Source organism: Anser cygnoides, chromosome 2 (assembly GCF_040182565.1).
Source record: "Anser cygnoides isolate HZ-2024a breed goose chromosome 2, Taihu_goose_T2T_genome, whole genome shotgun sequence".
NCBI classification, from domain to species: Eukaryota; Metazoa; Chordata; class Aves; order Anseriformes; family Anatidae; genus Anser; species Anser cygnoides.
Window position 1 is genome coordinate 123,244,136 of NC_089874.1, and position 16,302 is coordinate 123,260,437.

Consider the following 16,302-nt stretch of genomic DNA (forward strand, 5'->3'; position numbering starts at 1 on the left):
TTTCTTTCTCTCTTTCTTTCTCTCTTTCTTTCTCTCTTTCTCTTTCTTTCTCTCTTTCTCTTTCTTTCTCTCTTTCTCTTTCTTTCTCTCTCTTTCTCTTTCTCTTTCTCTTTCTCTTTCTCTTTCTCTTTCTCTTTCTCTTTCTCTTTCTCTTTCTCTTTCTCTTTCTCTTTCTCTTTCTCTTTCTCTTTCTCTTTCTCTTTCTCTTTCTCTTTCTCTTTCTCTTTCTCTTTCTCTTTCTCTTTCTCTTTCTCTTTCTCTTTCTCTTTCTCTTTCTCTTTCTCTTTCTCTTTCTCTTTCTCTTTCTCTTTCTCTTTCTCTTTCTTTCTCTCTCTTCCTTTCTTTCTTCCTTTCATTTCTTTCCTTTCATTTCTTTTTCTTTCATTCTAAGAGACGTTGAATATAAAACATTTTGCCCTGCATCTTATACAAATAAGGCCTTTACCTACAAAGATTCCAGAGTATTTTCCCATCTGACCGGACTTCAAGGATTTTCTGAATAATTCCAGTTGCTGAAAGACAGTTCTACCTTGCTGACATCTTATTTCCATTCTGCAGCTCAGCAGCTGAGCACTGGCTATGTTTTAGATAATCTCAAGCATTCTGTTTTGATGTTGGAGAAAAATGGAAAACAGAAAATTGGAATACCTTTTTTTTTTTTTTTTAGCAGACACTATAAAATAACCCCTAACTCAAGACATTAAACCCTTAACTCTAGAAATTAAAAATGAAGGAAGAATTTACTTACTGTTGTCTACTTCCTAACTGTATAATACAAAATTTAGGGAAGAGTATAGAGGAATATAAGACTATATATACCTTATACCTGTCTATCTGGCAGTCCCTAGCTCTGTTTTTCTCAGCTAGTGATCTCTTAGAACGCTTGCAGAGTCTTGTGTTTGGAATCCAGTCTTTAAACAAAACTTTCTGCCATATCTTGGAAAACGGTTTGGCTAAACTGAATCCTTTTTGGGGTCATTGATAACTTTCTATCTTGACATGGTACATATATTGAATTTTCCAAACTTCTTCTGTGATTTTTAATTTAATCATAAAGGAAGATTTAAAGCCTATGGTACCTTAATCATGGCTGTCTCCATTAGAAACACCAGCGACCACTGGGACTGATAACCAGAACCATTTCCTGTTCATCTAATAAACTGAACGTATTAACAATTGCTCTCACAGTGCACTGTAAGGAAAGAAAGAATACATCCACAGGTTAAGTTTCTCTTCTGCCTGGCGGTTCCTTGTATACTACAACAAATATTTAATATTGCCTATCAACTATCAAGTGTATTTTTTTTAACTGTACAAATAGGAATAATGCGCAGGTTGCGATGAGGCACGGTAACACTTAAGTATTTTCAGGACAGGATGAAGTCCTTTCTGAGGGTCACCAAAGTGAGAGCATTGTGCTATGGACCCTGAACTCTTGAAAAGCTGTTAATGGTGAAAATATCAATGGTTTGCAGCAAAGGTATCATCTTGGTCTTCTTACTTCCATTGAAAGAAAAGGAAATGACCAAACCATATCATATAATGCCTTGAATATAATGACACTAAGCAGACAATTGAATATAATGACAGTGAACAGACAATCCATCTCTTTTTCTTCTTTCTGAGATACAGGTAGCCCTGTGAAGCAGGGAAGAGCAAGAACAATCTCTATGTTTGCTGTTGTTTTGAATCCTAACATGATATCATATGCAATAACCAGTATTGCTTAAGTTGAACTTTTGCCAGTCATCAGTGTTAAATGTTGATTGCTTGTAATCAGGATGTGCAAAGCTGAATCTTTGATGAAATTCACATCAGTGAATTAAATAGCATTTTCTTTGTTTCTTTGGGCAAGGGGGAATGAGGGAGAACTCTCAGGTTCTTTGATTAGCTGATCAACAGAGACATTTGTTTCTGCTCAGAGGAAGAAAAAAAAAAAACAAAACAAAACACCTAAAAACCAACAACACCAAAACACCCCCCAACCACTCCTGATGATAGAAAGAACAAATTGAAACAGGGTGGGGATAAGAAAGGAGCACTTTCTTATGGCTTAGTTGCCTCTTTGTTTGGTGTCTAAGTAAGCTTGCATTCAAGGTATACCAACAGGAATAATATATTTTTTAAATATATGTTGATTTTTCAAGTGAAGAATATAGGAGAAAAAATATTTTGAAGATTTCCACTGAAGGGTTCTGAAACAGTCTAAATCAATGAATGTGAATATGTTGCTAGAGATGTCTGTTTTTGTCTTGCCACCTCAGTCTATGTCTAGTATGCAGGAAATGCAAACTCTTTTTTGCATCAATGGTGAAGGACAAATGAAGATAACATATAATTTTAAGCTTTTTCTATGATGTTAAAGCGACTCAGGCATGCCTACAGGCATGGTTTGAATCTGTGAGGCAAACCAGGAAACATACTGAGGGACATGTTCCCCTTCCATACAATGTGAGGCTACATTTTCCATCTGTGTGTGTGTTTCTAAGTTTGCTAATATTCACAATTTTGTAACTGAAAGAGCTGATTGGGTTTGGAGGGACAGGTGTGATGTTATGAAATGCTCTTGTGGTCTTTCATTTGCAGTAAAATTCATTACATGAAAGCAGTCCTTTTCAACACGTACGAAGTAATTTTTCATTACCTTCATGGTTGTAGATCATGTACTGTTTCCCACAGGGAGAGGCACACCTTCAGGGTGTACTAATTCTGATCTGCTTAGCTGTGACCATGAAATGTATAAACACTGTTTTTAAAACAGTGGGTGAAACCGTTCTTATGCAATTGCTGTAGAAACTCTAGGTAATGATTTGCTCCTGCCATCTGCATATATTTGGCTTAACAGAACAGGGCTTTGATTTGTTTTCAGCTTGTGGATATGTTTGACATCTTAGTATGAATTAGAAACTGAAGTCCTGTAAGACAGTGATGGTGTTGCTTTCAGAGCTGTATTTCGCTGACAAGTTAATCACAAACCTCCTTTCCTCTAGCACTGCCTGATATAACTAACTGGACACATATAATGACTAGCTGATAATTAGAATTTGAACTCTTTTGCTAGAATAATTTATTAGTTAATATCATGTGAAAATTGATGTTAATATATCCTAAAGGCTAATCTATTCAAATTGCAATGCATAGTTTTTAATAGTCCAGTCTGCTTTGGTAATCAGAAGGAATTATGTGATTATGGCTTGTGGCTTGAGCAATTAAAAAGATTGGTTTAGAGTGCTCATTTCAAGGTTGTTGGGGAGTTTATGGAACAAGATTCCTATAGCAATTTTGTCTGTAATTTTAGTGGAATGTGGACACGCCATAAATTACTAGTGTGTTTCAAGTAAACTACCATGTGTCTCAGATGTTTTAGGACATGAGGATGCTTAGGCCCAAATTTTCATAAATGTCCTAAAAAATAAGTTCTAGTTCCTGAGAATTTTATTTTAGCTATTGCTTCTTTATCCAAATGAAGCATGAAGTTCAACACTGAGAGAAAACCATAGGTAGGGGAAATTAAAGTGGTGATACGGGATGTATTTAAGACAAGTCATATTAAGGTTACTGATAGGCTTTTAACAATTTTTCAGGGAGCTTATCTTAAATTGCTTATTCACTATTACCCTGAAGTCACTGGTTTCCAAAGCATAGTTCCCACTCTCTAGCCCTTCATTCACTGCTTCTAGACATAACGCTTTGCCTTAAATGGTACAAAAATGCAGTTCAAACTGACTTCATTTCACAAAGAAATCTGTATTGCTCCGTACAGCTTCCTAATCTTCACCTGGCAAATTTGTGGATGCAGCATATATTTTATATTTTATAAAATGTAACTATACTTCTATTCAGATCACAACCAATCATTTTTGGGTAGCATCAGGACTAATGTCACTCCCAAGAGAACCCTGCTGGAAAGAAGTCCAAAGAATGATTAAAAATCTGTCTATTAGGTGGCTCTTAATGTACATGAAATATATTTTACTGGCCCTACTCTAATTCAATATTATCAAAATGTATGTGGCACCGAGGCAAATAGTTTACAATGTCTAACACATTTACATTTACCTTTATTGACCAAACTTGCAGTCTCCTCAAGGAATTAAATCAAGCATGTTTGACAAAACCTGTTTTCTGTAAAGACCGTACTGACTGGCACCAATTATATTTCCTTCCTTTAATATTTTTGTTGAGCAAGAATCACAAAGAGCTTTCAGCTACTCTGCAGAAGGATCATTTTCCTGCAAAAGAAACTCTCCAGGCAGAGATCTCCAGACAAGCCAGGCTCTTGCTCTTTGTGCCTGTGAACCAAAAAGTGAACTACACAGGCAGGCTGTCACTGTTTAATCCCAGCTGATTGGGACTTTAAGCAGAAAATGTTGAAGTGTTAATTATCTTCAATCAGATGGACTAGTCTGGAGATCAGAAAAAGACACGGAGAATCCTATTAAAGTGATCAGGCTGCAGAAATGACAAATACAGAATTCTGTTGGGCTAGTTCAAAATAAGCCAAGAGACTGATCAGCCCTAATTTATTTAGCATACAGAAAACCAATACTGTTTTTAAAAAATATGATGAGATCCAGGAGGAGACATAACAATAATCCCATAAAAAATAAATTTTTCTTTCCCATAAATGTGTTGGAGTAACTGCAGAACTGCATCAAACTTCAATAGCAGGTAAAGCACTATAAAAGTTGCTAGCCAAACACATCAGAAAAGTGAGAAATCTAAAATCTGTTAAAATGATGGACACAGTTAAAGATATCAGAGAAAACACTTCAGACCACATTGACCATTCTTTTGTGTCAAGATTCATACTTGCAGAGGCTGAGGAGTGCCAGCAAAATGGCTTCATTTTCACTGAACAGGGCACAGGGCTGTGGACCCATTCAGTACCTGCTGAGCTGCCTCCTGAGTTCCCCAGCCATGATAATAGACACTTAGTGCACAACTTTGGGGACAGACCAGAGTTTGCAACAGCCATGACGTGGCAAGTCCTTGCCTCTCTATATATGTCCCTCTAGTTATTTTTTAATCCAGGGACAAAAAGATAGGAGAATGCAGCACTTGTCTAGGAAGAACACAGATGAAATCACAGGATAAGCAAACTGTAGCCATCGTGTACAGTCATCCAAATGTGTTTAGCATGTAATACTGTTTTCGATGCATGTACAGGTCTATTACTCCACGTAAAGCCTTTTAAGGATAGGACTTCTTCTGAGGTATGTTTATTCCTTTGCATTCAGTATCTTCCTGCTCTCTTCATGTGCCAGACATGACTTCTCCAAAAGACTTCTGACACAAGAGTGCAGTCCTGAAAATTGGTGACATTTCTCTTGTTCTGACCCAGTTCAATTCCTGGTCAAAATCTCCTTAATATCTGCCATTTTTTCCTCAGGTATTGTGATCAGATTCTATCATACAATCTTTTTCTCTTCAAACATCTTCTCTTTCAATATTTATCCCTTTAATCTGTTCAGATTTCATTCTAATTTCAAGAGATTTATTGTATAGAATGATTTACCAGAAGCTTTTTGTACATAGTCAATGCACCAAAACCTGCTTAAAACAGATTTTTGCTGCATAAAGCAAAAGAGGCAAAAGGATAAATTAATTTTTTATACCTGACAAAATTTATACAGCACAGCATCAGTTTTACTTAGAAATTTTGCAGAAAGGAATAGGTATTTAGCAACTAACTTTGGTTTGGTAGCACGTTACTTGGACTAATTGTAATTTTGACCACATCACCTCCTTTTATTCATAGTTTATCTAAATAATAATAGTGAAATATTTATAAAATTGGAAAACCTAACCTTCATCTAACTTGTCCTGGTATATGCAGATGTTTGCATTAATTAAACTCAAAATGAAATACCAATAGAAGTTTTTAAATGCAGCTGAATGATCTTGTTATGAATGACAATTACAGCTTAATGATTTGAAAAAACTCTGTATCTTGAGTGAAATCCTTGCCCTACCAAAATCAAAGGTAACACTTCCATTGCCATGGTTATAAGCTAGAATTTCATTTAATTTATTCAGATAATGGTGCCTTAAGATATATAAATATTAAATGTTTATGCAAACTAACAGTAAATACAAAGATGCTTTCAGTTGTCTGATTAGATGCCATAAAAATGCTTAAGTAACTTAATACATTGTCCTATTTCAAAAAGACATGACACTTACAATAAGGTAAAGTCATTACCTTTATTTATTTATTTGTTTGTTTGTTTTGTCCCAGCAGTCCCACAAAATCAACTGAAACAGCCTCATTTGGATCTCATCATCTGAAACAAAAGGAAGCATTTAAAGGTTTTACTTTCTGAAGCAACAACAAACAATGACTTTCTTTGTTGATGTGCCTTACCATTTTATTAAATGAAAACGTGGTCCACAGCAGGCATATCTTCCTCTGTTTATAATGTTGATAGAGATGTGTTTTGAGCAGTCATAGAATCACAGATTCATAGAATCATTAAGGTTGGAAAACACCTCCAAGACAATCTCGTCCCACCATCCCTCTACCACCAATGTCACCCACTAAACCATGTCCCTAAGCACCACGTCCAACCTTTCCTTGAACACCCCCAGGGACGGTGACGCCACCACCTCCCTGCGCAACCCGTCCCAGTGCCTGACTGCTCTTTCTGAGAAGAAATGTCTCCTCATTTCCAACCTGAATCTCCCCTGGAGCAACTTGAGGCCATTCCCTCTAGTCCTATCACTGGCTACCTGGGAGAAGAGGCTGACCCCCAGCTCCCCACACCTTCCTTTCAGGTAGTTGTAGAGAGCAATGAGGTCTCCCCTGAGCCTCCTCTTCTCCAGACTAAACAACTCCAGTTCCCTCAGCCACTCCTCACAGGACTTGTGTTCCAGGCACAAGTCCTGGGGAACACCACTGGTGACCAGTCACCAGCTGGATTTCACTCCGTTCACCACCACTCTCTGGGCCTGGCCGTCCAGCCAGTTTTTAACCCAGCAGAGTCTACCTGTCCAAGCCATGGGCTGCAAGCTTCTCCAGGAGAATCATCACAGTCTACCAAAAAAATGTTTTGTGTAACAAACACAGGGTGTTAATGGTGGCTTATCTCCTATTACACACCCTGAGTCTTATTCCCCAAACTAGGTACTTTGTGTTATTACAAACGAGGAAATTAGCTTTTCATACTAGTTTGGATACTTATCTACTGTTAAGCACTCTAGAAGATTTCCTCATTTTTTTAATTCCTGTAGGATCAATCAATGAGCTTAGGGTCTGAAGTAGACATGGCATAGAGACATGGATCCCTGAGGGACAGAGAGAGGTGTGGACACATCGTAGCTCTTGCATGGCAGAACTTCCCTCTTTGCCATCTGTGGTGTCTTGCAGCCTTCTAACATCAGCCCCTATTGTTCCCTGTGCATCCATGTTCTTGCCTGTGCAATCTAGTTTGAGGTATGTTAGCAGAAGTGATCCTGTATTTGAGATTGTTATGTTCTTTTTCCCCACAGCAATTTGAGTGTTGTCTACCTGAAGGATATTTCTTTATGTTATGTTATTTTATTTTATTTAATTTTATTTATTTTATTTTATTATTTTATTTTATTTTATATTTTATTTTTATTTTATTTTAATTTATTTTTTTTCCAATATGCTTCCTGTTCCTGCTGAGCAGTAGCAAGTTTTTAGCTATACCAATTTCCAGTCTCAAGCATAAATCAGCAACACTTGTTCTGATATTTTCTGAGTGTAATATGTGCAGGGAGTTGGGAAATTGCTTCCTGTACTCTTCCTCTCCTCTGTCTGCTCTAACCACACGAGGAGAAATCAAAGTCTGAGGGCTTGCAACTGAAAATGTCAGAGAAGAAATGTTGTTGAAGTAGGCACGCTCAATGGATCACCCAGGTAGAGACACCTGCAGCGTGTGGGCTTGTGCTCCTAAAAGGCAGTTGAAAACAGGCATTTTTTTTTTATTTTTTTTTTCCCAGTTAAACAATAGCTTGGCATTATCCATAGGGAATCTGGAGAGATGTAATCCAGTTAGAGACACCACTCACCTGAGCAGTATCCTAAGATCGTGCTCCTTTCAGTTTCTTTTGTTGCATCCTTTTCAATATCTTTCTTAGTGTCCTGCACACTAAGATAATAATGGCTTGCGGAAGGTGTCTGATTCTACTTGCCCTTTTGTGCTGAATGAGTAGTGTCCTTAGGATGGGTACTGGTCTCTGAAAGTACTCACTTGAATTTAGAGAGAAATGGAGCAACAAGTCTGGTGGTAGACTGAGAGCAATGTGCTTCCTGGAACTATACATTCTTTGATCAACATTGGTTTCAGCTTGTGAGAAGCGAAAGAAAATAAAAATGAAAAAAAAAGGTATAAAGGAATCATGCTCTTGAATTTTACCCTGTATCAAAGCAAATCCACACCAAATGACAGATGGCATAGATGATAAGGATTAATGAAGGTTGCCTCTTTCCAGACACATGGTCTCAGATGCTTGCAGGGTAGAGTAGCTCTTCATATGCTTATGCCTTCACACACTGGGGCGTGACCATGGATGCACTTGAGTAGGGCAATGCTAATTTTCTCTGGAGATGTTGTCTGTGGGAGGTGAATGAGGACAAGGAGCAGCCATGAGGATGGGGATGCAGAAATTTCTGAAGCAGAGAACTGAGCTCTCAGAGGTGTTATCACACTGAGCTCTACATCACGCCTACAGTCTGCCCTGCTACACCTTTTCCAGAACATCGTGCCCCTGAATTCTCCATCTCCCTTGTCTTAACACCATCCTTTGTTCCTTACCCAACTTATTACCTGCCCTTCAGAATATCTTCTGCTTTTCTTCAGTCTTTTCATTCAACTCATGTTTTTCTCAGAAAATTCTTTCCTCACCAAATGATTTTCATCTGTAAACCATATACAGCGAGCCACATACAGCGTAATTTATATGATCATTGTCTTTTATAAAACACTGTCTTCTCCTGTTTGCTTCTATGGCCATCTCTCCAAGACAAGGACTGTCCTTATTCCGTGTTTGTACAGTGTCTTACATAACACACTTCCACCAGCCTTTATAAACCCTGCTGCTGCCCTTATGGAGCAAGCACAGAACTAGAGATCTCCTAATTGATTTAGAGTATGTGTGGTCTCTCTGCCACCACGCAGTAATTTTTTTGTCAGTCAGGTCTGATTTCTTCCTTCCACTTTACTGATTTCTTCCTGCAGTCCTGTCCTCTGTAACAGAGGAAAGATGTAGACCTATAATTTGAAATGGAACATTTTACTGCCCATTATAAGATCACGGTGCAGCCTTCTGAGCAGAGCATTAGAGTGAGCATGAGAGCTCATGAAGCCCCATTCAAGCATAGCCTTTCTAATTCATTTAGCATGAAGTAAGAATCAAATTCAGGGAATAAGCAGGTAAACATTTAGAAAACAAAAACAAATCTACCTCTGTTATTGAAGCCTAGTTTTTATTTTTTTTTTCCCCAGTTTATTTCCTTGAATTGTTTGTCTTCCAGAACTGTATTCTTGTTGCTACATTTAGGATATATTTAATTAAATTCTAATTATCTGTGAACATTTGTCTCCTACCTTTAATATGCAGTGTACGGGGCAGGCTGTTTGAAAAGTGACTACAGAAAGCAGGTTCTGAAGCCTGTGGAAAGGGTCATCTGTGAAAGGTGAAGAAGCCGATTGCAAATAAGATTCAAGTGGCACAGGCTTGATGACTATAGACTTGCAAACTGGTTGCTTTGCATTAGGAACATAACTTTTGAGTTTCATTCCAGTTGTAAAAACTTTATAATGCCTTTCACTTTTACTATAGAATTATTTTTGACTTCTATAATTCAACCATTTTGGTAAACCACATGAATTTCAAAGATTTCAGCCAAAATTCTCTGACTTAGTGTATCTAAGTTCTCCCAAAATACTCAGTAAGTGCGGTACAAGGAGCCATGCAGACCTATTTACCAAAAAGAAATCAATAAAACTTGATGGCTGCCTTAACTTCAGATTCAGCTGTCCCACCTGAATTACATTAAACCAGTGCCTGAGAACCAGAGCCTGTTGGGAGACAGAGAAGCAGACACTTCCCTGAAGAGCAAAGTGTTCTCTTTTTGTGTATTGTTGTTTCAAATCCAAAACAGATTTCACTCTTTTTTTTTTCTTTTCTTTTTTTTTTTCTTTGTTTTCTTATTGATTTGGTCAGTGGTGTTGAGTGAAAAACCTTACTGTTTTGCTTCACTGAGCACTGGAAAGCCCACAGCATAGGTAATTGGATTGCTGTTCTTGAGAAAGTTCCTTAGGAAAACCTCTTCTCATAGGCAAGGAAAATATTTAATTTAAATGATAGATTTTAGTTCCTTTTGTAACAGCTCAGTGATACTTCAAGCAAAATTTTATCAGCACATCCAGTGAACTCACAACACTGGCTGCCTGTTTTCATTAGATCACAGGCAAATTGCCTGGTCTATTTACTTGCTGTATTTATGGTAATCAGCACATCTTAAAAGCAGCTCTGCAGATTCCATAATGAAATACTTTTCCTCTGGGTCTTTGAGGTCTTTTTTGTGTCTTCAAAGTTTCAGTAAAAATAATGGACCGGCTAGTTGCTTTGCTGTTATGTGCTCCAACTAAATGTGCCAGGATTTGAATTGCTTTGAATACTTAAATCTCACATTTCTGCAAATGCCCTTTACAAAATTCAGCATTTGGAGATTTGTTGTTGTTCTTACAATACTCCAGGGACACTTAGAACAAAACACCCCGGAGAGAAAAAATGTGCTTGTATCTAGTCTGGAGCAATGGAGAGGATTGTGCTTTGGATGCTCTCTGTTCAGGGGAGCTGTGTGTGGACACCATGATGGCACTGGGGGGCACAGCCCCACCTAAAGCAGGACAGAGCCTCTTGCAGAGTGCTGTCATGCTCGCGTCCAGGGTAAACGTGTGTAAGATATTTTGCAAGGCAGGAAAATGAATGAGTTTTCTGCCAACTTATACTGTCTATGTGGCATGTTGTGTTGATTTCGGTGAAATACGTGGAGCCCAATATCGAATTGTTAATGAGGTCCTACCAATGTGCAATCATCAGTTCATTTTAGTAATAAGACTTCAGATTGCTCTGGTCTGCTGCATTAGCCACTGCTGAGCATATTTTATGTTCCACTTTTTAATCAAATAGACAGAAAAACAAGGGGAAAAGTTAGTGCTGAAAATGAAATGCTTTAATAATATTGCATTCTCCTGTTAGCAGTAAAGAGTCATTCCAAAGAAAATTCCAAGTCTGGTAATCCTTTGTGTGAGACAGAAGCACTTTGGGTGTGGGGGAGAAGAGATTTGTTTTCTGAATTGAACTGCTGCTGTTGCTGTAGCTCTGGGTAAGATCCAGTCCCACTGCTCGTTCTGGAAGCTAATTCTATGGAAGGGTCAGAAAAGGATGTCAAAGATTGAAATACATCCTCTGCTTTTGCTGCCAATTTTTATTTGTGTTCTTTTTGCCCAGCACAGGGTCACAAAATTTTAAATCCCGGCCAGTGCATACCAGCACAGGTAAAGAACTAAACTTCAAGCAGCTGTAGGGGATGGTGCAGTCTCTTCTCCGTGCACAGTCCTGGTGTGGAAAGATCAGGACAGGTGGTGGCCACAAATATGTTTCAAGCAAATTTTGCACAGTTACAGTAGACTTTTATTAAATATATATATTTATATCCCTATTACTCTATTTTTTAATTGCCTGCATCTCCCTCCCTTGGTTTGAATGTATGTCTGAAACAGATTTGGCCCACAATTTTACGTATGTTCTAATGTTTGTCCTTTCATTCTAATATTATATTTAATTGCCTTTTTTCTCCATATTTATTTTACCTTGCTGCTTCTTTTATTTTTTAACTCTAGCTTGCCTATTTCTATTCTTGCATCTGTTCTTCCCCTTGCTATCCTTTCATTGCACATTTTCAAGTTTCAACAAGAAAGGACTGACATGAGTGGGAAAATGTTTACTTTCTCAAGGATCCTTTTCTTTTAGCAGCATATACAGAATAATGGCTTGTCCATCATAGGGAGAGGAAGAGCTAAAGGTGACCATCCTTTCCGCTGACAAAGTAGTCCATGGACAGTGCTACCAGAGGAAGACTGGATTTTTCCTTTCCCTATTCCCCTTGTGGCTTTGTTTATGCAAGTTCTTTTATTTAGGGAATCAGAGAAGCTCTCACCCATGTCACTGTTGAAGCAGCAGCTCTGGGGAGCTGTAACATTTGTTTTTTATCACAGCATGGGAACCCTTTACTGATTTCAGCTGACTGAAAGTCAGGTCGCTGTTGGGGAAGGGACTAAAATCGAACAATGCACTGGCACAGTTTCTCTTGCTCAAACCTTCCCTGGTCACTCAACACTTGAGTGACAACCTATGACCCGCTATTCCTCAAACTAAGACAGCTCCAGGCAGCTTTATAAACATGTTCAGAGCTCAGTCACTGCACAAAATTTACTAATTCTCAATTATTACTTTTTGTCAAATCTTCCTTTGCTGAATGAATAGTCCCTGTGTTACATAAATCAGAAGGAATAGACTGCCCCCAGATTTGGCTCCATTTCTTATTGGAAGTCAATAGCAAACTAATAAAAAGCAGACAACCAGGAAATCTGTTGCTTAGAGCCTGTGCTAAATGCTTGCAAACTCTTGTGAATGTCTGGGCTTCTGTCTTCATACAGATATCATCGTTCCCACCTCTGCAATAAGTCATTCAAAATAATGTCAGGTGTAATCTACTTTGGAGTTTAAAAAACAAAACAAAACAAACACACACACACACACACAAAACAAACACAAAAAACACCACAGAAAATCAGATAAATCACCTTCAATATATAAACGTACTTTTATTCCTATACCAACACTGATATACAGTTTGCATCAAGGCAGTTTGTTACAGCAGTTGAAAGGTGAGCTAAAAACTTAAAAAAAAAAAAAAAAAGACACCATCTGGAAAGTTTCATCAGCTTGTTCCCAAGGATGATACAAATGGTACATGCTCCGCCATAGCGTGCCAAACTTCCATGCTGCAGTGGTGATAAGAGACGTCGTACCATTAGCCATAGATTCTTGCAGGACCTTTAGGTAATAGCGATGACCATGAGATAGCACAGTTCTACATGCTGCATTATGAAGTCGTTAGTTACAGGTTTTCCTATACAGTTTGCTTCAAAACATTATAGGCTGATACAAAATTTAGGAGAAATATGTTTTTAATGTAGAAGTTACCTAAAAGCTACTGGAGATGATACTGCTTAGGGGCTTTACTGAGGATGGTATTATTAGCCATAGCTGGGCTGCTTCTACAGCTGTATGGCACAGAAGACTGTCTTGACTGAGTGGAGATTTAATGGGAACACAAACGCACCACACAGCAAGGTGTTAGAGCTGTTTCAGACAGATGAAATGGTCTGACTACATTTTTGAAGACTGAGGCACTATTCTCAAAAGCAAAAATGTTTCAGAAGAGAAAAAACAACTGTGAAGTGGCTTGCTTTGAACAACATATTTATTTATTTGTTTGTTTGTTTATCCTTAAAAAGTGTCCTATGGGAAGTTTGCAAGAGTGGGTGGTTTGAAAAATAGAAAAAAAATTAATGTTTGATAAGAGCAAAGTATTTAATCAATGTGGAAAGATCACACATGACTCCCAGGCTGTGTTCTTTAGAAAAACACTGCTTCTTGGATATCAAGGGAGCAATGGGCAGGAGAAAGGAGTATTTGGAAGACATTTTGTTAAAAAAGTGGAACTAAACAAAATTTAAGGTCTATTGTTTAAAGCTTTTTCACATTTGCATTCACTTCAGACCTTTCAAAATCTTCAGGGCATTCAACAGAGCATCAGTAATGCCATCAGTTGTGTAGACTGCATCCCTTAGGTATTCACAAACCTTCTGAAGTTAACATTCATCTTCAGATCTCCTCTCCTTGGTACTGTAGCCAAATAAAAGCATTGCAGATATCATGCTGTCGCCAGATAAAGGCATTGCAACTGTTTAAGTGTTAAGATTTGTCCCTTGGTAACAAGGCCACATAAAATGAAATATGAAAGGAATAGGAAGGGGTTCTAAGAGGAGATCTATGGTCTTTGATGGCTTGGAGCAGGAAAAAACAGTAGAAAGTAATGCATATACATATTAGTGGATTGCCTTTCATTTCTGGTCATTCTGTAGACAAGAAAACAATCCCTCAGTCTTACAGACACTGATGTTTGGATCTGTATTTTCTCCCCTCATTTACAAACCCTCCTCAAGGCGCTGCTCTGAAGCAGACGAAACTCCTTGGGCAAGTTTCAGAAACAAAACAACTTTCTCAGATCCTTGCTTGATGCACCTTTTCAGAGACAACCATTTGCACGACACTTTCTACAATTATTGTTCATTTATACATCTGAGTTTGGGAACCCTAGCTTAATAAACCTTGAATTACTAGTCCATGCTGAAAAACACTGTAAAGGCAGTGACAGATGCCACAAAGAATGAAAGAAAAAAAAAAAAAAAGCTTCCTCAGAGATAACGGCATCAGCTGGGCTGAAATTTCAAAATTATATTTACATGGAGTGATCTGATGATGCACAAACTCTGTGTATACATGTTAGAAAACCCTTTAGAAAGCTTTTGAATTAGTTTTATTTTATGGTGTTTTCTGATTTTTACAGATTAGCACTTTCTCAACATGCATGCTCAATTGGGTGGTATTTATTAAACCATTCAACTAATATGTGGTATTTTCTTTGAAAGATCATTATTTAATACACATTTACACTATTTTATATAGAACATGTCTTGGTTCATTAATATTATACATCTACATCTCATAGTTTTGGAGCAACTTGTTACAAACCTCAGGTTGTTGCTCTTGACCATTTTTTAACTCTCAGTGTGCCCCCAGTCTTTTAAGGACTTCTACTCATGTATGGTCTTTTACTAGCTGTCTACACACTCCATGTGTCTGGCCTCTTGTATTGGGTTTACCTGGCAAGATTTTGGTAGTGGGGAGAGCTGCAGGGGTGGCCTCTGTGAGAAAAGTTCAGCAGCTGCCTCATGTTAGATAAGGGCCGGTTTCAGCTGGCTCCAAAGGGACTCGCAGCAGCCCAGAGCCAAGCCAACAAGCAAGGTTGTTTGCACCTCTGTGAGAGGAGAGTTAAAGAAGGGAAAAAATAGTCTGCTGTGCAACAGCAGCTGGGAGAGAGGGCTGAGAACCAGCCCTGCAGCCCCCCAGGTCAGTGCAGCAGGAGGGCAGGAGGTGCTCCAGGCAGGCAGCAGCAGTTCCCCTGTGGCCTGTGGAGAGGCCCCTGGTGGAGCAGGCTGTCCCCCTGCAGCCCATGGGTCCCACACGGAGCAGATCTCCACGCTGCAGCCCGTGGAGGAGCCCATGGTGGAAGTGGAAGAGTGTGGATGGGGGGGAAGGTGGTTTTAGTTTGTTTTCTTTGTTTCTCACTTCTCTAGCTTGTTTGTAATTGGTAATAAATTCTTCTCATCTCCCTACGCTGAGCCTGTTTTGCCCGTCACGATAATTGTTGAGCGATCTCCCTGTCCTTATCTCAACCCTTGAGCCCTTTCCATTGTATTTTCTTCCCCTTCCCCTTTGAGGAGCGGGAGTGAGAGTGGTTGTGGTGGAGCTTGGCTGCCCAGCTGGAGGAAACTACCACGCCTCTGCCTTTCACTTCATCCCTCCCTTTCCCCACTTGCATGCTCAGTCCATTGGTGTTAAAGATCCCAACTTAATATTATAAAATGGAAGCAATTCCAAATCCCACAAAGAACTGACAGTCCAGGTAACATGCCTGTTGGACCTTATCAGCAAAGCTCAAGAGCTTAATGCCATTTGCTTGTGCCCTCTCCCCACTGCGATATTTTTTCCATCCTTGGAGCAACTGGCGTATCTCTTATGTCTCCACCCCTGCACCTGCCCTCAGATATTACCTCCTGTTTCATCACTGAGCTGTTGTGTTTAGTTTTGTGCCAATCTTTGAGAAGGCACCAAAGTATACTGCCAAACACAGTATGTTTCCAGCTTTCTGCAGTGCACTAGGTACCCTCTAGGAAAACCCTTTGCCTGCTTCACCTACAGATGACTTTTTGTTTCTGGGTTCCTGGAACAATTTCTCCATGTGCAAGATGAAAGTTCATTTTACTCCTTTATATTCTACTTCTATGTTGATTTGTGTGTGTGTGTGTGTTGTCAGCCAACTGTACTGCAAATGTTCTTGCAACTTCATATATTTAAAAGGCAGCCAAATGAGAAGAGAGGCATATCCAGGAATCCAGTGAATCCAGGATAGGC